This window comes from Bos taurus, unplaced genomic scaffold (genome assembly GCF_002263795.3).
Source record: "Bos taurus isolate L1 Dominette 01449 registration number 42190680 breed Hereford unplaced genomic scaffold, ARS-UCD2.0 Leftover_ScbfJmS_596_672, whole genome shotgun sequence".
In the NCBI taxonomy this organism is placed as follows: Eukaryota; Metazoa; Chordata; class Mammalia; order Artiodactyla; family Bovidae; genus Bos; species Bos taurus.
The window spans coordinates 1-27,408 of NW_020191895.1; the positions used below are offsets into that span (position 1 = coordinate 1).

The 27,408-nt window shown below is 53.7% G+C and overlaps 6 pseudogenes; all 6 read left to right on the top strand.

Annotated features, from left to right (window-relative positions):
* Positions 1 to 3,158: 3,158 nt before the first annotated feature.
* On the top strand, positions 3,159 to 3,278 carry LOC112445733 (uncharacterized; annotated as a pseudogene).
* A 4,699-nt stretch (positions 3,279 to 7,977) lies between these two features.
* LOC112445735 (uncharacterized) lies at positions 7,978 to 8,097 on the top strand (annotated as a pseudogene).
* A 3,413-nt stretch (positions 8,098 to 11,510) lies between these two features.
* LOC112445736 (uncharacterized) lies at positions 11,511 to 11,630 on the top strand (annotated as a pseudogene).
* A 4,695-nt stretch (positions 11,631 to 16,325) lies between these two features.
* LOC112445737 (uncharacterized) lies at positions 16,326 to 16,445 on the top strand (annotated as a pseudogene).
* Positions 16,446 to 21,141: 4,696 nt separating this feature from the next.
* Positions 21,142 to 21,261, top strand: LOC112445738 (uncharacterized; annotated as a pseudogene).
* A 4,700-nt stretch (positions 21,262 to 25,961) lies between these two features.
* Positions 25,962 to 26,081, top strand: LOC112445734 (uncharacterized; annotated as a pseudogene).
* Positions 26,082 to 27,408: the final 1,327 nt, after the last annotated feature.

Genomic DNA, 27,408 nt, shown 5'->3' on the forward strand with positions numbered 1-27,408 from the left:
AAAAAGAGAAATGTGAAGATCTTCTGTTGGGGGCCAGAGTGAGGTACTCCGCCCATGGCAAAGGTCATGAGGAAGGAGGCTCGACATACGCAAAGGCGGGATCGAGCCTCAGGAGTCCCCCTGGAAATCCTCGAGCATCTACCCCCATAACCAGAGCCTGCCTACTTTACTACTTTGTGCTCACCTACACCTCTGACTTTACGGGGGGCTGTCCCCCACCACCTCTTTTGGAGAAGGAGTTAACTTAGAGCTCCAGTTTATAATAATTCCTGGGCGTGATAAGAGTGTTTTAACCTACAAACTCCTCTGAAGGTTCTCTGGCCTGCCTGACAGGCTTGTCCGGCCACATGTGATCGCTCACAGCCTCCCAACCGTGAGAGGCACAAGATGCTTTAAACCTTCTAAAAACAGGTTCCTTAGAAAAGTTAGAAAACTATTAGTATAAGTATAATGGGCTAATTAGAAATTGTGTTGGTGAAGGGTTTTTCATTTGTTGAGCCAATGTTTGTTGCTAAGTCTCCATATCCCCTGCCCTTACACACATTAATGAATATATAGAATTAACCTTTGATATTAATCACGTTAGACCTTAGGCTAAGTAAATTCTTTCCTTAACTAAAACCCACTACACCCTCACCCTGTAGGAATGTAACTTTATTTGGGTGGCGTCTGTTTTGAGAATAATCAGCCCTGGAGAAATAAGTGTCCTGATTGACTGACCGCTGTCACAAGGAGAGGGTCGTAAATTGTCAGCAGGGCCCCCTGGCCAGAAGATGATGTAACACCCCTAAGACCTCTGTATACATTTGTGTGAAGCACCTGACTTTAATGAAAGTCAGGACTGCTGTCCCCATGTGACTTTTGCATAACATCTCAGTGTATAAAAGTAGACCATGGAAAATAAAGAATTGGGATCAGTTTCTCAAAATACTGGTCTCCCCATGTCGCTCTCTCTCTCACTCTGGTTGAGTCTCCATCTGGAGCGCGGAACCCACCATGCTTACTAATTATGCCTGGGCTTCTAAGATCCGACCGGGGAGGCCTCAGTGTCTCCTCTCCTTCGGGAGAACGGAAGGACGCCTGCGGCCTACGTAAGTGGTGCAAACTTCTTGTCTTGAAGTTTTATTGGTCTCCCGCGTAAACCAAGCCACTCAGCCTCTTTTCTCCACTGAATTTTCCTACTGAGCTATCCTCATCCTATTACTCTTTATATCTTTGATAAAATATTTAAATAAATAAATAGGTCGCCGACACCGTCCCCGCTTCGAATACCCTGGATCAGCCGGGGCAGGACCCCGGCAATCTTCCATCGTCCTCAGACTTTGGTGTCATTTGCAATCATCCAGAAAGCTTCCAGGTCTAGGTTCCAGACCACCACCACACACAGTCAGTAGTCAACGGAGTGGATTCCAGGAATACGCATTGTTCACCGGCATTACCGTTGATATTGTTGCTGCACACTCAATGCAGTGGGCAGGGCCTGGATTGTCCACTGGGTCTCATGTGGAATGGAAAGAAGGGCTCCCCACCCCCCACAGACCCCCCACCCCCACTGTTGACAGCCTTGTGACGAGAAACGGTCCCCGAAACAAGAATCAGACAAAGCAGAGAAGCCCAGATGATAGTCCTTGAGATGAAGGAACTAAGCAGCTGGTTGAGATGGCACCAAGGGGAAAGGTTGCTCTTTTTGTCTGCCCCTCTACTCCTTTCTTCCTGGACACCTTAGGGCTTCGTCATGGAGATTTGAAAGAAAGTGCACAAAAGTCATATGTGTTGAATCAAGATTTTGAATTTAACCATCTCTCAAAAAGGAAGAGAGCTTCACCTGCACATGTTTCTTTCAAAAACGTCCATTGCTTTTCAATTCTAGGGTTTCTCTCTTGCCTTGTTCACTTAGCCTTAATAGTAAAAATCAACGAAAACTACATAAAGATTCACAGATACCAAAAAGGACAGCTTCTGTTTCTGAAATCATCTTTCCATTTAGTAGAACACGAGCTCTATTCTTTGTATTTTGCCTAGGGAATTAGCAATGTCCTGGTTCAGATGGCAAGGTATCCCGCACCAGGAGATTGGGGTTCGATCCCTGGGTCCGGAAGATGCCTCCCGTAGAAGGAAATGGCAACCCACTCCAGTATCCTCGCCTGGGAAATGCCACGGACAGAGGAGCCTGATGGGCCGCAGTCCATGGGTCGTATCAAAGTTGGGCTCAACCCAGCAACTACGAACAGAAGTATTTCCAAAGACCACACTCAAGTGTGTGTGTGTGTGTGTGTGTGTGTGTGTGTGTGTGTCTGTATCTCCTCTTGCCGTCTTGGAGTCTGTCTCGGAATCTTCATGTATTTCTGCCTCTGTATCTCCTGACAGCCAGCCGCCGGCCCGTTCGTCTGGCCCCGGCCTCTCCCAGGCGCTCTGGCTCTGGCTGAGGAGCTTGCGCAGGCCAGCTGTCTCCCTTGGCGTGGGTGCGTGCGAGTGTCTGTGTGTCTGTCTGTGTGCCTGCCTGTGGCTTGTCTGCTCTCTCAGGAAGGTCGAGGGCTTGGCGTGGGGGCAAAGGGGGGGCCTCGGTAGTGCGAAGGGGAGGGGCTGAGGCGCTCCGCTCGACCGCGCCTTCCTGGCTTCTGCTGGGTTTGGGCACCGGACAGGTGCCGCGCAAGTTGGGCGCTCAAGTTTCGCTGCGCCTAGGCCCGCAGGAGGTTCAGAGGCCCCTGGGCCGCGGGGGTTGGGAGGCGGCGGGCGCCGAAGACCGACACCTCCGGGGCCGCGCGGGCCTGAGCAGCGCATGGGATCGGGGGGAGGCCCCGCTCAGCGAGCGCGGCCGGGTCTGGAGTGGCCGCGGGTGGGAGGGCGCCGAGACCTCCACACCCCTCAGCCCAGCCCCCAGGCCCCGCGCGCACGCACGCACGCAGGCCCTCCCGGTCAATGGGGGGTCCTGGAAGCCCCTCGGGCCCCCGGGCCCGGCCAGGCGCTTGCTGCTCTGGTGTTGGCGGTGTTCGGGGGGGCGGGCCGGCGTCAGCAGGCTGGAGTCCGGTCGCGGGTCGTGCGGCTCAAGTACAGCACGCCCCGCGACGAGAGGTGCGGCCCGTTGGCCCGACCTGCAGGGCAGAGCGAAAGGGAGGCGAAGCGCAAGGCTCTTAGGGCGCCCCGAGCCAACCGCCACCGTCTCAGGCCCTATCAGCCTGAAGGCGCCCGATCTCGTCTGATCTCGGAAGCTAAGCAGGGTCGGGCCTGGTTAGGATCTTGGATGGGAGACCACCTGGGAATCCCGGGTGCTCGAGGCTTTTTGCCTACCAGAAGAGGTCCTTTAGCCCCCGCCGCGCGTCCCGATTCTTGGATCCCCCCCGCAGCCCCAGCCCCTCCCGGGCCGCGGGGAGCGGCTGGCCGGGGCCCCGACTCCCGCTGCAGACCTGGGTTGCCTCCGCGCGGCCCGCGAGCCCCTCCGCATTCGCATTCGGCTTCCAGGACACCCGACGACCGGCAGTCCCGTCTCCATCTGGGGCTCCTTTGGCTTGCCTCAGGCAATCCCGGGGCTTGCACCGACTCAAGCCAGATCCCCAGCACCCCCCCCCACCCCCTGCCTCGCAGGCCATCGCGCATGCGCATGTGCGCGCGCACGCACAGATAGATGTGCCCAAACGGGGCATCTATCTTGTTCAATTATACTGTGGGTGGATCTATGCCTGGGAGTCGGACTGCTGAACCATAATCTACTTCCACTTTTAGTTCCTTCGGGAACCTCCATAATCTTTTCCATACCGGCTCTACCCACGCCCATTCCTACTCACCGTGGAGGAGAGTTCCCTTTGCTCCACATCTTCTCCAGCTTTGGTTATTGACAGACATCGCAGTGAGGCCCAATCGGACTCATGTGAAGTGGTCCCTCCTTGGAGTTTGGAGTTGAGCCTCTCCAATCATTAGTGATGTGGAGCAAGATGACCTTTTGGAAATGCAGATGCAATGCTGTCACCTCCCTGCTCCAACGGCTCTCGTATTTTCCCAGCATATTGAAGATACGACCACTTCCCTTCAGGCTTGCTCCTCACGTTCTTCTCTGATGTCTTTTGCCTGGAATGCCCTCTGCACTCTTTGGCTTCCATCCCATAGGGCATTTTTCGTTTCTTGAATGTCCTAAGTTTCCCTGGTCACATAGCCTTCCAAGATGCTATTTTCCCTGCCTGAAATTCTTCCTGCATCTCAACCCTGGTTTACCTAGGTTCAACCTATGGACCTCAACGAAATGGTGCCTCTGGAAAGCCTTCCCTGACACCCAGGTTTTGTGGTGAGGGAAGAGGCCCCTCTATAGGTTCTCAAAGGATCTGCCTGTCATGTATCATTAGAGTCGTCTCAGTGAAAGCAGGAACTCTGTGTCTTCTTCTCTCCGCCTTCTATTCCCTGAAACTTATTACATGCCTCCTAGCTCATCGTAGGTGCTCAGTATTTACTTAGTGTGTGAAAGACAGAAAAGCTCTTGGAAGCCTCAAGGGGTCACTTGGCTCGGCACTTTTGATCTCTGTGTATATTTGGCGAGTCAATTCTTTCCTTTCCTGGGTTGATGTGTACACTATATTCGAGGCACAATCTAAGGCATGAAGACATATCCATGCATAGAGGTTCTTGCTTTCAAGGAACTCGTACAGCAGATTTCTACAAGTTAGGGCTTTTCAAATGCTCTAGAAGCATGTGAACGTTCAGTATGCTCCATTTTCATTTCAAAGAAAGATCGTTTGACTTCCATAGCAAAGGTGGAGACCTTCCAACGTTGAGTCCAAGACTTATACCTTGACCATTTCAGGCAAGTCTTGTGGTTCCTTCTGGAGGTGTGTGGCTCTTGCAGAAATGTGAAGATCTTCTGTTGGGGGCCAGAGTGAGGTACTCCGCCCATGGCAAAGGTCATGAGGAAGGAGGCTCGACATACGCAAAGGCGGGATCGAGCCTCAGGAGTCCCCCTGGAAATCCTCGAGCATCTACCCCCATAACCAGAGCCTGCCTACTTTACTACTTTGTGCTCACCTACACCTCTGACTTTACGGGGGGCTGTCCCCCACCACCTCTTTTGGAGAAGGAGTTAACTTAGAGCTCCAGTTTATAATAATTCCTGGGCGTGATAAGAGTGTTTTAACCTACAAACTCCTCTGAAGGTTCTCTGGCCTGCCTGACAGGCTTGTCCGGCCACATGTGATCGCTCACAGCCTCCCAACCGTGAGAGGCACAAGATGCTTTAAACCTTCTAAAAACAGGTTCCTTAGAAAAGTTAGAAAACTATTAGTATAAGTATAATGGGCTAATTAGAAATTGTGTTGGTGAAGGGTTTTTCATTTGTTGAGCCAATGTTTGTTGCTAAGTCTCCATATCCCCTGCCCTTACACACATTAATGAATATATAGAATTAACCTTTGATATTAATCACGTTAGACCTTAGGCTAAGTAAATTCTTTCCTTAACTAAAACCCACTACACCCTCACCCTGTAGGAATGTAACTTTATTTGGGTGGCGTCTGTTTTGAGAATAATCAGCCCTGGAGAAATAAGTGTCCTGATTGACTGACCGCTGTCACAAGGAGAGGGTCGTAAATTGTCAGCAGGGCCCCCTGGCCAGAAGATGATGTAACACCCCTAAGACCTCTGTATACATTTGTGTGAAGCACCTGACTTTAATGAAAGTCAGGACTGCTGTCCCCATGTGACTTTTGCATAACATCTCAGTGTATAAAAGTAGACCATGGAAAATAAAGAATTGGGATCAGTTTCTCAAAATACTGGTCTCCCCATGTCGCTCTCTCTCTCACTCTGGTTGAGTCTCCATCTGGAGCGCGGAACCCACCATGCTTACTAATTATGCCTGGGCTTCTAAGATCCGACCGGGGAGGCCTCAGTGTCTCCTCTCCTTCGGGAGAACGGAAGGACGCCTGCGGCCTACGTAAGTGGTGCAAACTTCTTGTCTTGAAGTTTTATTGGTCTCCCGCGTAAACCAAGCCACTCAGCCTCTTTTCTCCACTGAATTTTCCTACTGAGCTATCCTCATCCTATTACTCTTTATATCTTTGATAAAATATTTAAATAAATAAATAGGTCGCCGACACCGTCCCCGCTTCGAATACCCTGGATCAGCCGGGGCAGGACCCCGGCAATCTTCCATCGTCCTCAGACTTTGGTGTCATTTGCAATCATCCAGAAAGCTTCCAGGTCTAGGTTCCAGACCACCACCACACACAGTCAGTAGTCAACGGAGTGGATTCCAGGAATACGCATTGTTCACCGGCATTACCGTTGATATTGTTGCTGCACACTCAATGCAGTGGGCAGGGCCTGGATTGTCCACTGGGTCTCATGTGGAATGGAAAGAAGGGCTCCCCCCCCCACACACACACCCCCACCCCCACTGTTGACAGCCTTGTGACGAGAAACGGTCCCCGAAACAAGAATCAGACAAACCAGAGAAGCCCAGATGATAGTCCTTGAGATGAAGGAACTAAGCAGCTGGTTGCGATGGCACCAAGGGGAAAGGTTGCTCTTTTTGTCTGCCCCTCTACTCCTTTCTTCCTGGATGCCTTAGGGTTTTGTCATGGAGATTTGAAAGAAAGTGCACAAAAGTCATATGTGTTGAATCAAGATTTTGCATTTAACCATCTCTCAAAAAGGAAGAGAGCTTCACCTGCACATGTTTCTTTCAAAACCGTCCATTGCTTTTCAATTCTAGGGTTTCTCTCTTGCCTTGTTCACTTAGCCTTAATAGTAAAAATCAACGAAAACTACATAAAGATTCACAGATACCAAAAAGGACAGCTTCTGTTTCTGAAATCATCTTTCCATTTAGTAGAACACGAGCTCTATTCTTTGTATTTTGCCTAGGGAATTAGCAATGTCCTGGTTCAGATGGCAAGGTATCCCCACCCAGGAGATTGGGGTTCGATCCCTGGGTCCGGGAAGATGCCTCCCGTAGAAGGAAATGGCAACCCACTCCAGTATCCTCGCCTGGGAAATGCCACGGACAGAGGAGCCTGATGGGCCGCAGTCCATGGGTCGTATCAAAGTTGGGCTCAAGCCAGCAACTACGAACAGAAGTATTTCCAAAGACCACACTCAAGTGTGTGTGTGTGTGTGTGTGTGTGTGTGTGTGTGTATCTCCTCTTGCCGTCTTGGAGTCTGTCTCGGAATCTTCATGTATTTCTGCCTCTGTATCTCCTGACAGCCAGCCGCCGGCCCGTTCGTCTTGCCCCGGCCTCTCCCAGGCGCTCTGGCTCTGGCTGAGGAGCTTGCGCAGGCCAGCTGTCTCCCTTGGCGTGGGTGCGTGCGAGTGTCTGTGTGTCTGTCTGTGTGCCTGCCTGTGGCTTGTCTGCTCTCTCAGGAAGGTCGAGGGCTTGGCGTGGGGGCAAAGGGGGGGCCTCGGTAGTGCGAAGGGGAGGGGCTGAGGCGCTCCGCTCGACCGCGCCTTCCTGGCTTCTGCTGGGTTTGGGCACCGGACAGGTGCCGCGCAAGTTGGGCGCTCAAGTTTCGCTGCGCCTAGGCCCGCAGGAGGTTCAGAGGCCCCTGGGCCGCGGGGGTTGGGAGGCGGCGGGCGCCGAAGACCGACACCTCCGGGGCCGCGCGGGCCTGAGCAGCGCATGGGATCGGGGGGAGGCCCCGCTCAGCGAGCGCGGCCGGGTCTGGAGTGGCCGCGGGTGGGAGGGCGCCGAGACCTCCACACCCCTCAGCCCAGCCCCCAGGCCCCGCGCGCACGCACGCACGCACGCCCTCCCGGTCAATGGGGGGTCCTGGAAGCCCCTCGGGCCCCCGGGCCCGGCCAGGCGCTTGCTGCTCTGGTGTTGGCGGTGTTCGGGGGGGCGGGCCGGCGTCAGCAGGCTGGAGTCCGGTCGCGGGTCGTGCGGCTCAAGTACAGCACGCCCCGCGACGAGAGGTGCGGCCCGTTGGCCCGACCTGCAGGGCAGAGCGAAAGGGAGGCGAAGCGCAAGGCTCTTAGGGCGCCCCGAGCCAACCGCCACCGTCTCAGGCCCTATCAGCCTGAAGGCGCCCGATCTCGTCTGATCTCGGAAGCTAAGCAGGGTCGGGCCTGGTTAGGATCTTGGATGGGAGACCACCTGGGAATCCCGGGTGCTCGAGGCTTTTTGCCTACCAGAAGAGGTCCTTTAGCCCCCGCCGCGCGTCCCGATTCTTGGATCCCCCCCGCAGCCCCAGCCCCTCCCGGGCCGCGGGGAGCGGGTGGCCGGGGCCCCGACTCGCGCTGCAGACCTGGGTTGCCTCCGCGCGGCCCGCGAGCCCCTCCGCATTCGCATTCGGCTTCCAGGACACCCGACGACCGGCAGTCCCGTCTCCATCTGGGGCTCCTTTGGCTTGCCTCAGGCAATCCCGGGGCTTGCACCGACTCAAGCCAGATCCCCAGCACCCCCCCCCACCCCCTGCCTCGCAGGCCATCGCGCATGCGCATGTGCGCGCGCACGCACAGATAGATGTGCCCAAACGGGGCATCTATCTTGTTCAATTATACTGTGGGTGGATCTATGCCTGGGAGTCGGACTGCTGAACCATACGCTACTTCCACTTTTAGTTCCTTCGGGAACCTCCATAATCTTTTCCATACCGGCTCTACCCACGCCCATTCCTACTCACCGTGGAGGAGAGTTCCCTTTGCTCCACATCTTCTCCAGCTTGGTTATTGACAGACATCGCAGTGAGGCCCAATCGGACTCATGTGAAGTGGTCCCTCCTTGGAGTTTGGAGTTGAGCCTCTCCAATCATTAGTGATGTGGAGCAAGATGACCTTTTGGAAATGCAGATGCAATGCTGTCACCTCCCTGCTCCAACGGCTCTCGTATTTTCCCAGCATATTGAAGATACGACCACTTCCCTTCAGGCTTGCTCCTCACGTTCTTCTCTGATGTCTTTTGCCTGGAATGCCCTCTGCACTCTTTGGCTTCCATCCCATAGGGCATTTTTCGTTTCTTGAATGTCCTAAGTTTCCCTGGTCACATAGCCTTCCAAGATGCTATTTTCCCTGCCTGAAATTCTTCCTGCATCTCAACCCTGGTTTACCTAGGTTCAACCTATGGACCTCAACGAAATGGTGCCTCTGGAAAGCCTTCCCTGACACCCAGGTTTTGTGGTGAGGGAAGAGGCCCCTCTATAGGTTCTCAAAGGATCTGCCTGTCATGTATCATTAGAGTCGTCTCAGTGAAAGCAGGAACTCTGTGTCTTCTTCTCTCCGCCTTCTATTCCCTGAAACTTATTACATGCCTCCTAGCTCATCGTAGGTGCTCAGTATTTACTTAGTGTGTGAAAGACAGAAAAGCTCTTGGAAGCCTCAAGGGGTCACTTGGCTCGGCACTTTTGATCTCTGTGTATATTTGGCGAGTCAATTCTTTCCTTTCCTGGGTTGATGTGTACACTATATTCGAGGCACAATCTAAGGCATGAAGACATATCCATGCATAGAGGTTCTTGCTTTCAAGGAACTCGTACAGCAGATTTCTACAAGTTAGGGCTTTTCAAATGCTCTAGAAGCATGTGAACGTTCAGTATGCTCCATTTTCATTTCAAAGAAAGATCGTTTGACTTCCATAGCAAAGGTGGAGACCTTCCAACGTTGAGTCCAAGACTTATACCTTGACCATTTCAGGCAAGTCTTGTGGTTCCTTCTGGAGGTGTGTGGCTCTTGCAGAAATGTGAAGATCTTCCATCGTCCTCAGACTTTGGTGTCATTTGCAATCATCCAGAAAGCTTCCAGGTCCAGGTTCCAGACCACCACCACACACAGTCAGTAGCCAACGGAGTGGATTCCAGGAATACGCATTGTTCACCGGCATTACCGTTGATATTGTTGCTGCACACTCAATGCAGTGGGCAGGGCCTGGATTGTCCACTGGGTCTCATGTGGAATGGAAAGAAGGGCTCCCCACCCCCCACAGACCCCCCACCCCCACTGTTGACAGCCTTGTGACGAGAAACGGTCCCCGAAACAAGAATCAGACAAAGCAGAGAAGCCCAGATGATAGTCCTTGAGATGAAGGAACTAAGCAGCTGGTTGAGATGGCACCAAGGGGAAAGGTTGCTCTTTTTGTCTGCCCCTCTACTCCTTTCTTCCTGGACACCTTAGGGCTTCGTCATGGAGATTTGAAAGAAAGTGCACAAAAGTCATATGTGTTGTATCAAGATTTTGAATTTAACCATCTCTCAAAAAGGAAGAGAGCTTCACCTGCACATGTTTCTTTCAAAAACGTCCATTGCTTTTCAATTCTAGGGTTTCTCTCTTGCCTTGTTCACTTAGCCTTAATAGTAAAAATCAACGAAAACTACATAAAGATTCACAGATACCAAAAAGGACAGCTTCTGTTTCTGAAATCATCTTTCCATTTAGTAGAACACGAGCTCTATTCTTTGTATTTTGCCTAGGGAATTAGCAATGTCCTGGTTCAGATGGCAAGGTATCCCCACCCAGGAGATTGGGGTTCGATCCCTGGGTCCGGAAGATGCCTCCCGTAGAAGGAAATGGCAACCCACTCCAGTATCCTCGCCTGGGAAATGCCACGGACAGAGGAGCCTGATGGGCCGCAGTCCATGGGTCGTATCAAAGTTGGGCTCAATCCAGCAACTACGAACAGAAGTAATTCCAAAGACCACACTCAAGTGTGTGTGTGTGTGTGTGTGTGTGTGTGTGTCTGTATCTCCTCTTGCCGTCTTGGAGTCTGTCTCGGAATCTTCATGTATTTCTGCCTCTGTATCTCCTGACAGCCAGCCGCCGGCGCGTTCGTCTGGCCCCGGCCTCTCCCAGGCGCTCTGGTTCTGGCTGAGGAGCTTGCGCAGGCCAGCTGTCTCCCTTGGCGTGGGTGCGTGCGAGTGTCTGTGTGTCTGTCTGTGTGCCTGCCTGTGGCTCGTCTGCTCTCTCAGGAAGGTCGAGGGCTTGGCGTGGGGGCAAAGGGGGGGCCTCGGTAGTGCGAAGGGGAGGGGCTGAGGCGCTCCGCTCGACCGCGCCTTCCTGGCTTCTGGTGGGTTTGGGCACCGGACAGGTGCCGCGCAAGTTGGGCGCTCAAGTTTCGCTGCGCCTAGGCCCGCAGGAGGTTCAGAGGCCCCTGGGCCGCGGGGGTTGGGAGGCGGCGGGCGCCGAAGACCGACACCTCCGGGGCCGCGCGGGCCTGAGCAGCGCATGGGATCGGGGGGAGGCCCCGCTCAGCGAGCGCGGCCGGGTCTGGAGTGGCCGCGGGTGGGAGGGCGCCGAGACCTCCACACCCCTCAGCCCAGCCCCCAGGCCCCGCGCGCACGCACGCACGCACGCCCTCCCGGTCAATGGGGGGTCCTGGAAGCCCCTCGGGCCCCCGGGCCCGGCCAGGCGCTTGCTGCTCTGGTGTTGGCGGTGTTCGGGGGGGCGGGCCGGCGTCAGCAGGCTGGAGTCCGGTCGCGGGTCGTGCGGCTCAAGTACAGCACGCCCCGCGACGAGAGGTGCGGCCCGTTGGCCCGACCTGCAGGGCAGAGCGAAAGGGAGGCGAAGCGCAAGGCTCTTAGGGCGCCCCGAGCCAACCGCCACCGTCTCAGGCCCTATCAGCCTGAAGGCGCCCGATCTCGTCTGATCTCGGAAGCTAAGCAGGGTCGGGCCTGGTTAGGATCTTGGATGGGAGACCACCTGGGAATCCCGGGTGCTCGAGGCTTTTTGCCTACCAGAAGAGGTCCTTTAGCCCCCGCCGCGCGTCCCGATTCTTGCATCCCCCCCGCAGCCCCAGCCCCTCCCGGGCCGCGGGGAGCGGCTGGCCGGGGCCCCGACTCCCGCTGCAGACCTGGGTTGCCTCCGCGCGGCCCGCGAGCCCCTCCGCATTCGCATTCGGCTTCCAGGACACCCGACGACCGGCAGTCCCGTCTCCATCTGGGGCTCCTTTGGCTTGCCTCAGGCAATCCCGGGGCTTGCACCGACTCAAGCCAGATCCCCAGCACCCCCCCCCACCCCCTGCCTCGCAGGATATCGCGCATGCCCATGTGCGCGCGCACGCACAGATAGATGTGCCCAAACGGGGCATCTATCTTGTTCAATTATACTGTGGGTGTATCTATGCCTGGGAGTCGGACTGCTGAACCATAATCTACTTCCACTTTTAGTTCCTTCGGGAACCTCCATAATCTTTTCCATACCGGCTCTACCCACGCCCATTCCTACTCACCGTGGAGGAGAGTTCCCTTTGCTCCACATCTTCTCCAGCTTTGGTTATTGACAGACATCGCAGTGAGGCCCAATCGGACTCATGTGAAGTGGTCCCTCCTTGGAGTTTGGAGTTGAGCCTCTCCAATCATTAGTGATGTGGAGCAAGATGACCTTTTGGAAATGCAGATGCAATGCTGTCACCTCCCTGCTCCAACGGCTCTCGTATTTTCCCAGCATATTGAAGATACGACCACTTCCCTTCAGGCTTGCTCCTCACGTTCTTCTCTGATGTCTTTTGCCTGGAATGCCCTCTGCACTCTTTGGCTTCCATCCCATAGGGCATTTTTCGTTTCTTGAATGTCCTAAGTTTCCCTGGTCACATAGCCTTCCAAGATGCTATTTTCCCTGCCTGAAATTCTTCCTGCATCTCAACCCTGGTTTACCTAGGTTCAACCTATGGACCTCAACGAAATGGTGCCTCTGGAAAGCCTTCCCTGACACCCAGGTTTTGTGGTGAGGGAAGAGGCCCCTCTATAGGTTCTCAAAGGATCTGCCTGTCATGTATCATTAGAGTCGTCTCAGTGAAAGCAGGAACTCTGTGTCTTCTTCTCTCCGCCTTCTATTCCCTGAAACTTATTACATGCCTCCTAGCTCATCGTAGGTGCTCAGTATTTACTTAGTGTGTGAAAGACAGAAAAGCTCTTGGAAGCCTCAAGGGGTCACTTGGCTCGGCACTTTTGATCTCTGTGTATATTTGGCGAGTCAATTCTTTCCTTTCCTGGGTTGATGTGTACACTATATTCGAGGCACAATCTAAGGCATGAAGACATATCCATGCATAGAGGTTCTTGCTTTCAAGGAACTCGTACAGCAGATTTCTACAAGTTAGGGCTTTTCAAATGCTCTAGAAGCATGTGAACGTTCAGTATGCTCCATTTTCATTTCAAAGAAAGATCGTTTGACTTCCATAGCAAAGGTGGAGACCTTCCAACGTTGAGTCCAAGACTTATACCTTGACCATTTCAGGCAAGTCTTGTGGTTCCTTCTGGAGGTGTGTGGCTCTTGCAGAAATGTGAAGATCTTCTGTTGGGGGCCAGAGTGAGGTACTCCGCCCATGGCAAAGGTCATGAGGAAGGAGGCTCGACATACGCAAAGGCGGGATCGAGCCTCAGGAGTCCCCCTGGAAATCCTCGAGCATCTACCCCCATAACCAGAGCCTGCCTACTTTACTACTTTGTGCTCACCTACACCTCTGACTTTACGGGGGGCTGTCCCCCACCACCTCTTTTGGAGAAGGAGTTAACTTAGAGCTCCAGTTTATAATAATTCCTGGGCGTGATAAGAGTGTTTTAACCTACAAACTCCTCTGAAGGTTCTCTGGCCTGCCTGACAGGCTTGTCCGGCCACATGTGATCGCTCACAGCCTCCCAACCGTGAGAGGCACAAGATGCTTTAAACCTTCTAAAAACAGGTTCCTTAGAAAAGTTAGAAAACTATTAGTATAAGTATAATGGGCTAATTAGAAATTGTGTTGGTGAAGGGTTTTTCATTTGTTGAGCCAATGTTTGTTGCTAAGTCTCCATATCCCCTGCCCTTACACACATTAATGAATATATAGAATTAACCTTTGATATTAATCACGTTAGACCTTAGGCTAAGTAAATTCTTTCCTTAACTAAAACCCACTACACCCTCACCCTGTAGGAATGTAACTTTATTTGGGTGGCGTCTGTTTTGAGAATAATCAGCCCTGGAGAAATAAGTGTCCTGATTGACTGACCGCTGTCACAAGGAGAGGGTCGTAAATTGTCAGCAGGGCCCCCTGGCCAGAAGATGATGTAACACCCCTAAGACCTCTGTATACATTTGTGTGAAGCACCTGACTTTAATGAAAGTCAGGACTGCTGTCCCCATGTGACTTTTGCATAACATCTCAGTGTATAAAAGTAGACCATGGAAAATAAAGAATTGGGATCAGTTTCTCAAAATACTGGTCTCCCCATGTCGCTCTCTCTCTCACTCTGGTTGAGTCTCCATCTGGAGCGCGGAACCCACCATGCTTACTAATTATGCCTGGGCTTCTAAGATCCGACCGGGGAGGCCTCAGTGTCTCCTCTCCTTCGGGAGAACGGAAGGACGCCTGCGGCCTACGTAAGTGGTGCAAACTTCTTGTCTTGAAGTTTTATTGGTCTCCCGCGTAAACCAAGCCACTCAGCCTCTTTTCTCCACTGAATTTTCCTACTGAGCTATCCTCATCCTATTACTCTTTATATCTTTGATAAAATATTTAAATAAATAAATAGGTCGCCGACACCGTCCCCGCTTCGAATACCCTGGATCAGCCGGGGCAGGACCCCGGCAATCTTCCATCGTCCTCAGACTTTGGTGTCATTTGCAATCATCCAGAAAGCTTCCAGGTCTAGGTTCCAGACCACCACCACACACAGTCAGTAGTCAACGGAGTGGATTCCAGGAATACGCATTGTTCACCGGCATTACCGTTGATATTGTTGCTGCACACTCAATGCAGTGGGCAGGGCCTGGATTGTCCACTGGGTCTCATGTGGAATGGAAAGAAGGGCTCCCCCCCCCACACACACACCCCCACCCCCACTGTTGACAGCCTTGTGACGAGAAACGGTCCCCGAAACAAGAATCAGACAAACCAGAGAAGCCCAGATGATAGTCCTTGAGATGAAGGAACTAAGCAGCTGGTTGCGATGGCACCAAGGGGAAAGGTTGCTCTTTTTGTCTGCCCCTCTACTCCTTTCTTCCTGGACGCCTTAGGGTTTGTCATGGAGATTTGAAAGAAAGTGCACAAAAGTCATATGTGTTGAATCAAGATTTTGCATTTAACCATCTCTCAAAAAGGAAGAGAGCTTCACCTGCACATGTTTCTTTCAAAACCGTCAATTGCTTTTCAATTCTGGGGTTTCTCTCTTGCCTTGTTCACTTAGCCTTAACAGTAAAAATCAACGAAAACTACATAAAGATTCACAGATACCAACAAAGGACAGCTTCTGTTTTGAAATCATCTTTCCATTTAGTAGAACACGAGCTCTATTCTTTGTATTTTGCCTAGGGAATTAGCAATGTCCTGGTTCAGATGGCAAGGCATCCGCGCACAGGAGACTGGGGTTTGATCCCTGGGTCGGGAAGATCCCGCCGGAGAAGGAAATGGTAACCCACTCCCAGTATCCTCGCCTGGGAAATGCCACGGACAGAGGAGCCTGATGGGCCGCAGTCCATGGGTTGTATTAAAGTTGGGCTCAAGCCAGCAACTACGAACACAAGTATTTCCAAAGACCACACTCAAGTGTGTGTGTGTGTGCGTGTGTGTGTGTGTGTGTGTATCTCCTCTTGCCGTCTTGGAGTCTGTCTCGGAATCTTCATGTATTTCTGCCTCTGTATCTCCTGACAGCCAGCCGCCGGCCCGTTCGTCTTGCCCCGCCTCTCCCAGGCGCTCTAGCTCTGGCTGAGGAGCTTGCGCAGGCCAGCTGTCTCCCCTGGCGTGGGTGCGTGCGAGTGTCTGTGTGTCTGTCTGTGTGCCTGCCTGTGGCTTGTCTGCTCTCTCAGGAAGGTCGAGGGCTTGGCGTGGGGCAAAGGGGGGGCCTCGGTAGTGCGAAGGGGAGGGGCTGAGGCGCTCCGGTCGACCGCGCCTCCTTGGCTTCTGCTGGGTTTGGGCACCGGACAGGTGCCGGGCAAGTTGGGCGCTCAAGTTTCGCTGCGCCTAGGCCCGCAGGAGGTTCAGAGGCCCCTGGGCCGCGGGGGTTGGGAGGCGGCGGGCGCCGAAGACCGACACCTCCGGGGCCGCGCGGGCCTGAGCAGCGCATGGGATCGGGGGGAGGCCCCGCTCAGCGAGCGCGGCCAGGTCTGGAGTGGCCGGGGGTGGAAGGGCGCCGAGACCTCCACACCCCTCAGCCCAGCCCCCAGGCCCCGCGCGCACGCATGCACGCAGGCCCTCCCGGTCAATGGGGGGTCCTGGAAGCCCCTCGGGCCCCCGGGCCCGGCCAGGCGCTTGCTGCTCTGGTGTTGGCGGTGTTCGGGGGGGCGGGCCGGCGTCAGCAGGCTGGAGTCCGGTCGCGGGTCGTGCGGCTCAAGTACAGCACGCCCCGCGACGAGAGGTGCGGCCCGTTGGCCCGACCTGCAGGGCAGAGCGAAAGGGAGGCGAAGCGCAAGGCTCTTAGGGCGCCCCGAGCCAACCGCCTCCGGCTCCGGCCCTATCAGCCTGAAGGCGCCCGATCTCGTCTGATCTCGGAAGCTAAGCAGGGTCGGGCCTGGTTAGGATCTTGGATGGGAGACCACCTGGGAATCCCGGGTGCTCGAGGCTTTTTGCCTACCAGAAGAGGTCCTTTAGCCCCCGCCGCGCGTCCCGATTCTTGCATCCCCCCCGCAGCCCCAGCCCCTCCCGGGCCGCGGGGAGCGGGTGGCCGGGGCCCCGACTCCCGCTGCAGACCTGGGTTGCCTCCGCGCGGCCCGCGAGCCCCTCCGCATTCGCATTCGGCTTCCAGGACACCCGACGACCGGCAGTCCCGTCTCCATCTGGGGCTCCTTTGGCTTGCCTCAGGCAATCCCGGGGCTTGCACGGACTCCAGCCAGAGCCCCAGCCCCCGCCCCACCCCCTGCCTCGCAGGCCATCACGCATGCGCAAGTGCGCACGCACGCACAGATAGATGTGCCCAAACGGGGCATCTATCTTGTTCACTTATACCGTGGGTGTATCTATGCCTGGGAGTCGGACTGCTGAACCATACGCTACTTCCACTTTTAGTTCCTTCGGGAACCTCCATAATCTTTTCCATACCGGCTCTACCCACGCCCATTCCTACTCACCGTGGAGGAGAGTTCCCTTTGCTCCACATCTTCTCCAGCATTGGTTATTGACAGACATCGCAGTGAGGCCCAATCGGACTCATGTGAAGTGGTCCCTCCTTGGAGTTTGGAGTTGAGCCTCTCCAATCATTAGTGATGTGGAGCAAGATGACCTTTTGGAAATGCAGATGCAATGCTGTCACCTCCCTGCTCCAACGGCTCTCGTATTTTCCCAGCATATTGAAGATACGACCACTTCCCTTCAGGCTTGCTCCTCACGTTCTTCTCTGATGTCTTTTGCCTGGAATGCCCTCTGCACTCTTTGGCTTCCATCCCATAGGGCATTTTTCGTTTCTTGAATGTCCTAAGTTTCCCTGGTCACATAGCCTTCCAAGATGCTATTTTCCCTGCCTGAAATTCTTCCTGCATCTCAACCCTGGTTTACCTAGGTTCAACCTATGGACCTCAACGAAATGGTGCCTCTGGAAAGCCTTCCCTGACACCCAGGTTTTGTGGTGAGGGAAGAGGCCCCTCTATAGGTTCTCAAAGGATCTGCCTGTCATGTATCATTAGAGTCGTCTCAGTGAAAGCAGGAACTCTGTGTCTTCTTCTCTCCGCCTTCTATTCCCTGAAACTTATTACATGCCTCCTAGCTCATCGTAGGTGCTCAGTATTTACTTAGTGTGTGAAAGACAGAAAAGCTCTTGGAAGCCTCAAGGGGTCACTTGGCTCGGCACTTTTGATCTCTGTGTATATTTGGCGAGTCAATTCTTTCCTTTCCTGGGTTGATGTGTACACTATATTCGAGGCACAATCTAAGGCATGAAGACATATCCATGCATAGAGGTTCTTGCTTTCAAGGAACTCGTACAGCAGATTTCTACAAGTTAGGGCTTTTCAAATGCTCTAGAAGCATGTGAACGTTCAGTATGCTCCATTTTCATTTCAAAGAAAGATCGTTTGACTTCCATAGCAAAGGTGGAGACCTTCCAACGTTGAGTCCAAGACTTATACCTTGACCATTTCAGGCAAGTCTTGTGGTTCCTTCTGGAGGTGTGTGGCTCTTGCAGAAATGTGAAGATCTTCTGTTGGGGGCCAGAGTGAGGTACTCCGCCCATGGCAAAGGTCATGAGGAAGGAGGCTCGACATACGCAAAGGCGGGATCGAGCCTCAGGAGTCCCCCTGGAAATCCTCGAGCATCTACCCCCATAACCAGAGCCTGCCTACTTTACTACTTTGTGCTCACCTACACCTCTGACTTTACGGGGGGCTGTCCCCCACCACCTCTTTTGGAGAAGGAGTTAACTTAGAGCTCCAGTTTATAATAATTCCTGGGCGTGATAAGAGTGTTTTAACCTACAAACTCCTCTGAAGGTTCTCTGGCCTGCCTGACAGGCTTGTCCGGCCACATGTGATCGCTCACAGCCTCCCAACCGTGAGAGGCACAAGATGCTTTAAACCTTCTAAAAACAGGTTCCTTAGAAAAGTTAGAAAACTATTAGTATAAGTATAATGGGCTAATTAGAAATTGTGTTGGTGAAGGGTTTTTCATTTGTTGAGCCAATGTTTGTTGCTAAGTCTCCATATCCCCTGCCCTTACACACATTAATGAATATATAGAATTAACCTTTGATATTAATCACGTTAGACCTTAGGCTAAGTAAATTCTTTCCTTAACTAAAACCCACTACACCCTCACCCTGTAGGAATGTAACTTTATTTGGGTGGCGTCTGTTTTGAGAATAATCAGCCCTGGAGAAATAAGTGTCCTGATTGACTGACCGCTGTCACAAGGAGAGGGTCGTAAATTGTCAGCAGGGCCCCCTGGCCAGAAGATGATGTAACACCCCTAAGACCTCTGTATACATTTGTGTGAAGCACCTGACTTTAATGAAAGTCAGGACTGCTGTCCCCATGTGACTTTTGCATAACATCTCAGTGTATAAAAGTAGACCATGGAAAATAAAGAATTGGGATCAGTTTCTCAAAATACTGGTCTCCCCATGTCGCTCTCTCTCTCACTCTGGTTGAGTCTCCATCTGGAGCGCGGAACCCACCATGCTTACTAATTATGCCTGGGCTTCTAAGATCCGACCGGGGAGGCCTCAGTGTCTCCTCTCCTTCGGGAGAACGGAAGGATGCCTGCGGCCTACGTAAGTGGTGCAAACTTCTTGTCTTGAAGTTTTATTGGTCTCCCGCGTAAACCAAGCCACTCAGCCTCTTTTCTCCACTGAATTTTCCTACTGAGCTATCCTCATCCTATTACTCTTTATATCTTTGATAAAATATTTAAATAAATAAATAGGTCGCCGACACCGTCCCCGCTTCGAATACCCTGGATCAGCCGGGGCAGGACCCCGGCAATCTTCCATCGTCCTCAGACTTTGGTGTCATTTGCAATCATCCAGAAAGCTTCCAGGTCTAGGTTCCAGACCACCACCACACACAGTCAGTAGTCAACGGAGTGGATTCCAGGAATACGCATTGTTCACCGGCATTACCGTTGATATTGTTGCTGCACACTCAATGCAGTGGGCAGGGCCTGGATTGTCCACTGGGTCTCATGTGGAATGGAAAGAAGGGCTCCCCACCCCCCACAGACCCCCCACCCCCACTGTTGACAGCCTTGTGACGAGAAACGGTCCCCGAAACAAGAATCAGACAAAGCAGAGAAGCCCAGATGATAGTCCTTGAGATGAAGGAACTAAGCAGCTGGTTGAGATGGCACCAAGGGGAAAGGTTGCTCTTTTTGTCTGCCCCTCTACTCCTTTCTTCCTGGACACCTTAGGGCTTCGTCATGGAGATTTGAAAGAAAGTGCACAAAAGTCATATGTGTTGTATCAAGATTTTGAATTTAACCATCTCTCAAAAAGGAAGAGAGCTTCACCTGCACATGTTTCTTTCAAAAACGTCCATTGCTTTTCAATTCTAGGGTTTCTCTCTTGCCTTGTTCACTTAGCCTTAATAGTAAAAATCAACGAAAACTACATAAAGATTCACAGATACCAAAAAGGACAGCTTCTGTTTCTGAAATCATCTTTCCATTTAGTAGAACACGAGCTCTATTCTTTGTATTTTGCCTAGGGAATTAGCAATGTCCTGGTTCAGATGGCAAGGTATCCCGCACCAGGAGATTGGGGTTCGATCCCTGGGTCCGGAAGATGCCTCCCGTAGAAGGAAATGGCAACCCACTCCAGTATCCTCGCCTGGGAAATGCCACGGACAGAGGAGCCTGATGGGCCGCAGTCCATGGGTCGTATCAAAGTTGGGCTCAACCCAGCAACTACGAACAGAAGTATTTCCAAAGACCACACTCAAGTGTGTGTGTGTGTGTGTGTGTGTGTGTGTGTGTGTATCTCCTCTTGCCGTCTTGGAGTCTGTCTCGGAATCTTCATGTATTTCTGCCTCTGTATCTCCTGACAGCCAGCCGCCGGCCCGTTCGTCTGGCCCCGGCCTCTCCCAGGCGCTCTGGCTCTGGCTGAGGAGCTTGCGCAGGCCAGCTGTCTCCCTTGGCGTGGGTGCGTGCGAGTGTCTGTGTGTCTGTCTGTGTGCCTGCCTGTGGCTCGTCTGCTCTCTCAGGAAGGTCGAGGGCTTGGCGTGGGGGCAAAGGGGGGGCCTCGGTAGTGCGAAGGGGAGGGGCTGAGGCGCTCCGCTCGACCGCGCCTTCCTGGCTTCTGGTGGGTTTGGGCACCGGACAGGTGCCGCGCAAGTTGGGCGCTCAAGTTTCGCTGCGCCTAGGCCCGCAGGAGGTTCAGAGGCCCCTGGGCCGCGGGGGTTGGGAGGCGGCGGGCGCCGAAGACCGACACCTCCGGGGCCGCGCGGGCCTGAGCAGCGCATGGGATCGGGGGGAGGCCCCGCTCAGCGAGCGCGGCCGGGTCTGGAGTGGCCGCGGGTGGGAGGGCGCCGAGACCTCCACACCCCTCAGCCCAGCCCCCAGGCCCCGCGCGCACGCACGCACGCACGCCCTCCCGGTCAATGGGGGGTCCTGGAAGCCCCTCGGGCCCCCGGGCCCGGCCAGGCGCTTGCTGCTCTGGTGTTGGCGGTGTTCGGGGGGGCGGGCCGGCGTCAGCAGGCTGGAGTCCGGTCGCGGGTCGTGCGGCTCAAGTACAGCACGCCCCGCGACGAGAGGTGCGGCCCGTTGGCCCGACCTGCAGGGCAGAGCGAAAGGGAGGCGAAGCGCAAGGCTCTTAGGGCGCCCCGAGCCAACCGCCTCCGGCTCCGGCCCTATCAGCCTGAAGGCGCCCGATCTCGTCTGATCTCGGAAGCTAAGCAGGGTCGGGCCTGGTTAGGATCTTGGATGGGAGACCACCTGGGAATCCCGGGTGCTCGAGGCTTTTTGCCTACCAGAAGAGGTCCTTTAGCCCCCGCCGCGCGTCCCGATTCTTGCATCCCCCCCGCAGCCCCAGCCCCTCCCGGGCCGCGGGGAGCGGCTGGCCGGGGCCCCGACTCCCGCTGCAGACCTGGGTTGCCTCCGCGCGGCCCGCGAGCCCCTCCGCATTCGCATTCGGCTTCCAGGACACCCGACGACCGGCAGTCCCGTCTCCATCTGGGGCTCCTTTGGCTTGCCTCAGGCAATCCCGGGGCTTGCACCGACTCAAGCCAGATCCCCAGCACCCCCCCCACCCCCTGCCTCGCAGGCCATCACGCATGCGCATGTGCGCGCGCACGCACAGATAGATGTGCCCAAACGGGGCATCTATCTTGTTCAATTATACCGTGGGTGTATCTATGCCTGGGAGTCGGACTGCTGAACCATACGCTACTTCCACTTTTAGTTCCTTCGGGAACCTCCATAATCTTTTCCATACCGGCTCTACCCACGCCCATTCCTACTCACCGTGGAGGAGAGTTCCCTTTGCTCCACATCTTCTCCAGCTTTGGTTATTGACAGACATCGCAGTGAGGCCCAATCGGACTCATGTGAAGTGGTCCCTCCTTGGAGTTTGGAGTTGAGCCTCTCCAATCATTAGTGATGTGGAGCAAGATGACCTTTTGGAAATGCAGATGCAATGCTGTCACCTCCCTGCTCCAACGGCTCTCGTATTTTCCCAGCATATTGAAGATACGACCACTTCCCTTCAGGCTTGCTCCTCACGTTCTTCTCTGATGTCTTTTGCCTGGAATGCCCTCTGCACTCTTTGGCTTCCATCCCATAGGGCATTTTTCGTTTCTTGAATGTCCTAAGTTTCCCTGGTCACATAGCCTTCCAAGATGCTATTTTCCCTGCCTGAAATTCTTCCTGCATCTCAACCCTGGTTTACCTAGGTTCAACCTATGGACCTCAACGAAATGGTGCCTCTGGAAAGCCTTCCCTGACACCCAGGTTTTGTGGTGAGGGAAGAGGCCCCTCTATAGGTTCTCAAAGGATCTGCCTGTCATGTATCATTAGAGTCGTCTCAGTGAAAGCAGGAACTCTGTGTCTTCTTCTCTCCGCCTTCTATTCCCTGAAACTTATTACATGCCTCCTAGCTCATCGTAGGTGCTCAGTATTTACTTAGTGTGTGAAAGACAGAAAAGCTCTTGGAAGCCTCAAGGGGTCACTTGGCTCGGCACTTTTGATCTCTGTGTATATTTGGCGAGTCAATTCTTTCCTTTCCTGGGTTGATGTGTACACTATATTCGAGGCACAATCTAAGGCATGAAGACATATCCATGCATAGAGGTTCTTGCTTTCAAGGAACTCGTACAGCAGATTTCTACAAGTTAGGGCTTTTCAAATGCTCTAGAAGCATGTGAACGTTCAGTATGCTCCATTTTCATTTCAAAGAAAGATCGTTTGACTTCCATAGCAAAGGTGGAGACCTTCCAACGTTGAGTCCAAGACTTATACCTTGACCATTTCAGGCAAGTCTTGTGGTTCCTTCTGGAGGTGTGTGGCTCTTGCAGAAATGTGAAGATCTTCTGTTGGGGGCCAGAGTGAGGTACTCCGCCCATGGCAAAGGTCATGAGGAAGGAGGCTCGACATACGCAAAGGCGGGATCGAGCCTCAGGAGTCCCCCTGGAAATCCTCGAGCATCTACCCCCATAACCAGAGCCTGCCTACTTTACTACTTTGTGCTCACCTACACCTCTGACTTTACGGGGGGCTGTCCCCCACCACCTCTTTTGGAGAAGGAGTTAACTTAGAGCTCCAGTTTATAATAATTCCTGGGCGTGATAAGAGTGTTTTAACCTACAAACTCCTCTGAAGGTTCTCTGGCCTGCCTGACAGGCTTGTCCGGCCACATGTGATCGCTCACAGCCTCCCAACCGTGAGAGGCACAAGATGCTTTAAACCTTCTAAAAACAGGTTCCTTAGAAAAGTTAGAAAACTATTAGTATAAGTATAATGGGCTAATTAGAAATTGTGTTGGTGAAGGGTTTTTCATTTGTTGAGCCAATGTTTGTTGCTAAGTCTCCATATCCCCTGCCCTTACACACATTAATGAATATATAGAATTAACCTTTGATATTAATCACGTTAGACCTTAGGCTAAGTAAATTCTTTCCTTAACTAAAACCCACTACACCCTCACCCTGTAGGAATGTAACTTTATTTGGGTGGCGTCTGTTTTGAGAATAATCAGCCCTGGAGAAATAAGTGTCCTGATTGACTGACCGCTGTCACAAGGAGAGGGTCGTAAATTGTCAGCAGGGCCCCCTGGCCAGAAGATGATGTAACACCCCTAAGACCTCTGTATACATTTGTGTGAAGCACCTGACTTTAATGAAAGTCAGGACTGCTGTCCCCATGTGACTTTTGCATAACATCTCAGTGTATAAAAGTAGACCATGGAAAATAAAGAATTGGGATCAGTTTCTCAAAATACTGGTCTCCCCATGTCGCTCTCTCTCTCACTCTGGTTGAGTCTCCATCTGGAGCGCGGAACCCACCATGCTTACTAATTATGCCTGGGCTTCTAAGATCCGACCGGGGAGGCCTCAGTGTCTCCTCTCCTTCGGGAGAACGGAAGGACGCCTGCGGCCTACGTAAGTGGTGCAAACTTCTTGTCTTGAAGTTTTATTGGTCTCCCGCGTAAACCAAGCCACTCAGCCTCTTTTCTCCACTGAATTTTCCTACTGAGCTATCCTCATCCTATTACTCTTTATATCTTTGATAAAATATTTAAATAAATAAATAGGTCGCCGACACCGTCCCCGCTTCGAATACCCTGGATCAGCCGGGGCAGGACCCCGGCAATCTTCCATCGTCCTCAGACTTTGGTGTCATTTGCAATCATCCAGAAAGCTTCCAGGTCTAGGTTCCAGACCACCACCACACACAGTCAGTAGTCAACGGAGTGGATTCCAGGAATACGCATTGTTCACCGGCATTACCGTTGATATTGTTGCTGCACACTCAATGCAGTGGGCAGGGCCTGGATTGTCCACTGGGTCTCATGTGGAATGGAAAGAAGGGCTCCCCCCCCCACACACACACACCCCCACCCCCACTGTTGACAGCCTTGTGACGAGAAACGGTCCCCGAAACAAGAATCAGACAAACCAGAGAAGCCCAGATGATAGTCCTTGAGATGAAGGAACTAAGCAGCTGGTTGCGATGGCACCAAGGGGAAAGGTTGCTCTTTTTGTCTGCCCCTCTACTCCTTTCTTCCTGGATGCCTTAGGGTTTTGTCATGGAGATTTGAAAGAAAGTGCACAAAAGTCATATGTGTTGAATCAAGATTTTGCATTTAACCATCTCTCAAAAAGGAAGAGAGCTTCACCTGCACATGTTTCTTTCAAAACCGTCAATTGCTTTTCAATTCTGGGGTTTCTCTCTTGCCTTGTTCACTTAGCCTTAACAGTAAAAATCAACGAAAACTACATAAAGATTCACAGATACCAACAAAGGACAGCTTCTGTTTTTGAAATCATCTTTCCATTTAGTAGAACACGAGCTCTATTCTTTGTATTTTGCCTAGGGAATTAGCAATGTCCTGGTTCAGATGGCAAGGCATCCGCGCACAGGAGACTGGGGTTTGATCCCTGGGTCGGGAAGATCCCGCCGGAGAAGGAAATGGTAACCCACTCCCAGTATCCTCGCCTGGGAAATGCCACGGACAGAGGAGCCTGATGGGCCGCAGTCCATGGGTTGTATTAAAGTTGGGCTCAAGCCAGCAACTACGAACACAAGTATTTCCAAAGACCACACTCAAGTGTGTGTGTGTGTGCGTGTGTGTGTGTGTGTGTGTATCTCCTCTTGCCGTCTTGGAGTCTGTCTCGGAATCTTCATGTATTTCTGCCTCTGTATCTCCTGACAGCCAGCCGCCGGCCCGTTCGTCTTGCCCCCGCCTCTCCCAGGCGCTCTAGCTCTGGCTGAGGAGCTTGCGCAGGCCAGCTGTCTCCCCTGGCGTGGGTGCGTGCGAGTGTCTGTGTGTCTGTCTGTGTGCCTGCCTGTGGCTTGTCTGCTCTCTCAGGAAGGTCGAGGGCTTGGCGTGGGGTCAAAGGGGGGGCCTCGGTAGTGCGAAGGGGAGGGGCTGAGGCGCTCCGGTCGACCGCGCCTCCTTGGCTTCTGCTGGGTTTGGGCACCGGACAGGTGCCGGGCAAGTTGGGCGCTCAAGTTTCGCTGCGCCTAGGCCCGCAGGAGGTTCAGAGGCCCCTGGGCCGCGGGGGTTGGGAGGCGGCGGGCGCCGAAGACCGACACCTCCGGGGCCGCGCGGGCCTGAGCAGCGAATGGGATCGGGGGGAGGCCCCGCTCAGCGAGCGCGGCCAGGTCTGGAGTGGCCGGGGGTGGAAGGGCGCCGAGACCTCCACACCCCTCAGCCCAGCCCCCAGGCCCCGCGCGCACGCATGCACGCAGGCCCTCCCGGTCAATGGGGGGTCCTGGAAGCCCCTCGGGCCCCCGGGCCCGGCCAGGCGCTTGCTGCTCTGGTGTTGGCGGTGTTCGGGGGGGCGGGCCGGCGTCAGCAGGCTGGAGTCCGGTCGCGGGTCGTGCGGCTCAAGTACAGCACGCCCCGCGACGAGAGGTGCGGCCCGTTGGCCCGACCTGCAGGGCAGAGCGAAAGGGAGGCGAAGCGCAAGGCTCTTAGGGCGCCCCGAGCCAACCGCCTCCGGCTCCGGCCCTATCAGCCTGAAGGCGCCCGATCTCGTCTGATCTCGGAAGCTAAGCAGGGTCGGGCCTGGTTAGGATCTTGGATGGGAGACCACCTGGGAATCCCGGGTGCTCGAGGCTTTTTGCCTACCAGAAGAGGTCCTTTAGCCCCCGCCGCGCGTCCCGATTCTTGCATCCCCCCCGCAGCCCCAGCCCCTCCCGGGCCGCGGGGAGCGGGTGGCCGGGGCCCCGACTCCCGCTGCAGACCTGGGTTGCCTCCGCGCGGCCCGCGAGCCCCTCCGCATTCGCATTCGGCTTCCAGGACACCCGACGACCGGCAGTCCCGTCTCCATCTGGGGCTCCTTTGGCTTGCCTCAGGCAATCCCGGGGCTTGCACGGACTCCAGCCAGAGCCCCAGCCCCCGCCCCACCCCCTGCCTCGCAGGCCATCACGCATGCGCATGTGCGCACGCACGCACAGATAGATGTGCCCAAACGGGGCATCTATCTTGTTCAATTATACCGTAGGTGTATCTATGCCTGGGAGTCGGACTGCTGAACCATACGCTACTTCCAATTTTAGTTCCTTCGGGAACCTCCATAATCTTTTCCATACCGGCTCTACCCACGCCCATTCCTACTCACCGTGGAGGAGAGTTCCCTTTGCTCCACATCTTCTCCAGCTTTGGTTATTGACAGACATCGCAGTGAGGCCCAATCGGACTCATGTGAAGTGGTCCCTCCTTGGAGTTTGGAGTTGAGCCTCTCCAATCATTAGTGATGTGGAGCAAGATGACCTTTTGGAAATGCAGATGCAATGCTGTCACCTCCCTGCTCCAACGGCTCTCGTATTTTCCCAGCATATTGAAGATACGACCACTTCCCTTCAGGCTTGCTCCTCACGTTCTTCTCTGATGTCTTTTGCCTGGAATGCCCTCTGCACTCTTTGGCTTCCATCCCATAGGGCATTTTTCGTTTCTTGAATGTCCTAAGTTTCCCTGGTCACATAGCCTTCCAAGATGCTATTTTCCCTGCCTGAAATTCTTCCTGCATCTCAACCCTGGTTTACCTAGGTTCAACCTATGGACCTCAACGAAATGGTGCCTCTGGAAAGCCTTCCCTGACACCCAGGTTTTGTGGTGAGGGAAGAGGCCCCTCTATAGGTTCTCAAAGGATCTGCCTGTCATGTATCATTAGAGTCGTCTCAGTGAAAGCAGGAACTCTGTGTCTTCTTCTCTCCGCCTTCTATTCCCTGAAACTTATTACATGCCTCCTAGCTCATCGTAGGTGCTCAGTATTTACTTAGTGTGTGAAAGACAGAAAAGCTCTTGGAAGCCTCAAGGGGTCACTTGGCTCGGCACTTTTGATCTCTGTGTATATTTGGCGAGTCAATTCTTTCCTTTCCTGGGTTGATGTGTACACTATATTCGAGGCACAATCTAAGGCATGAAGACATATCCATGCATAGA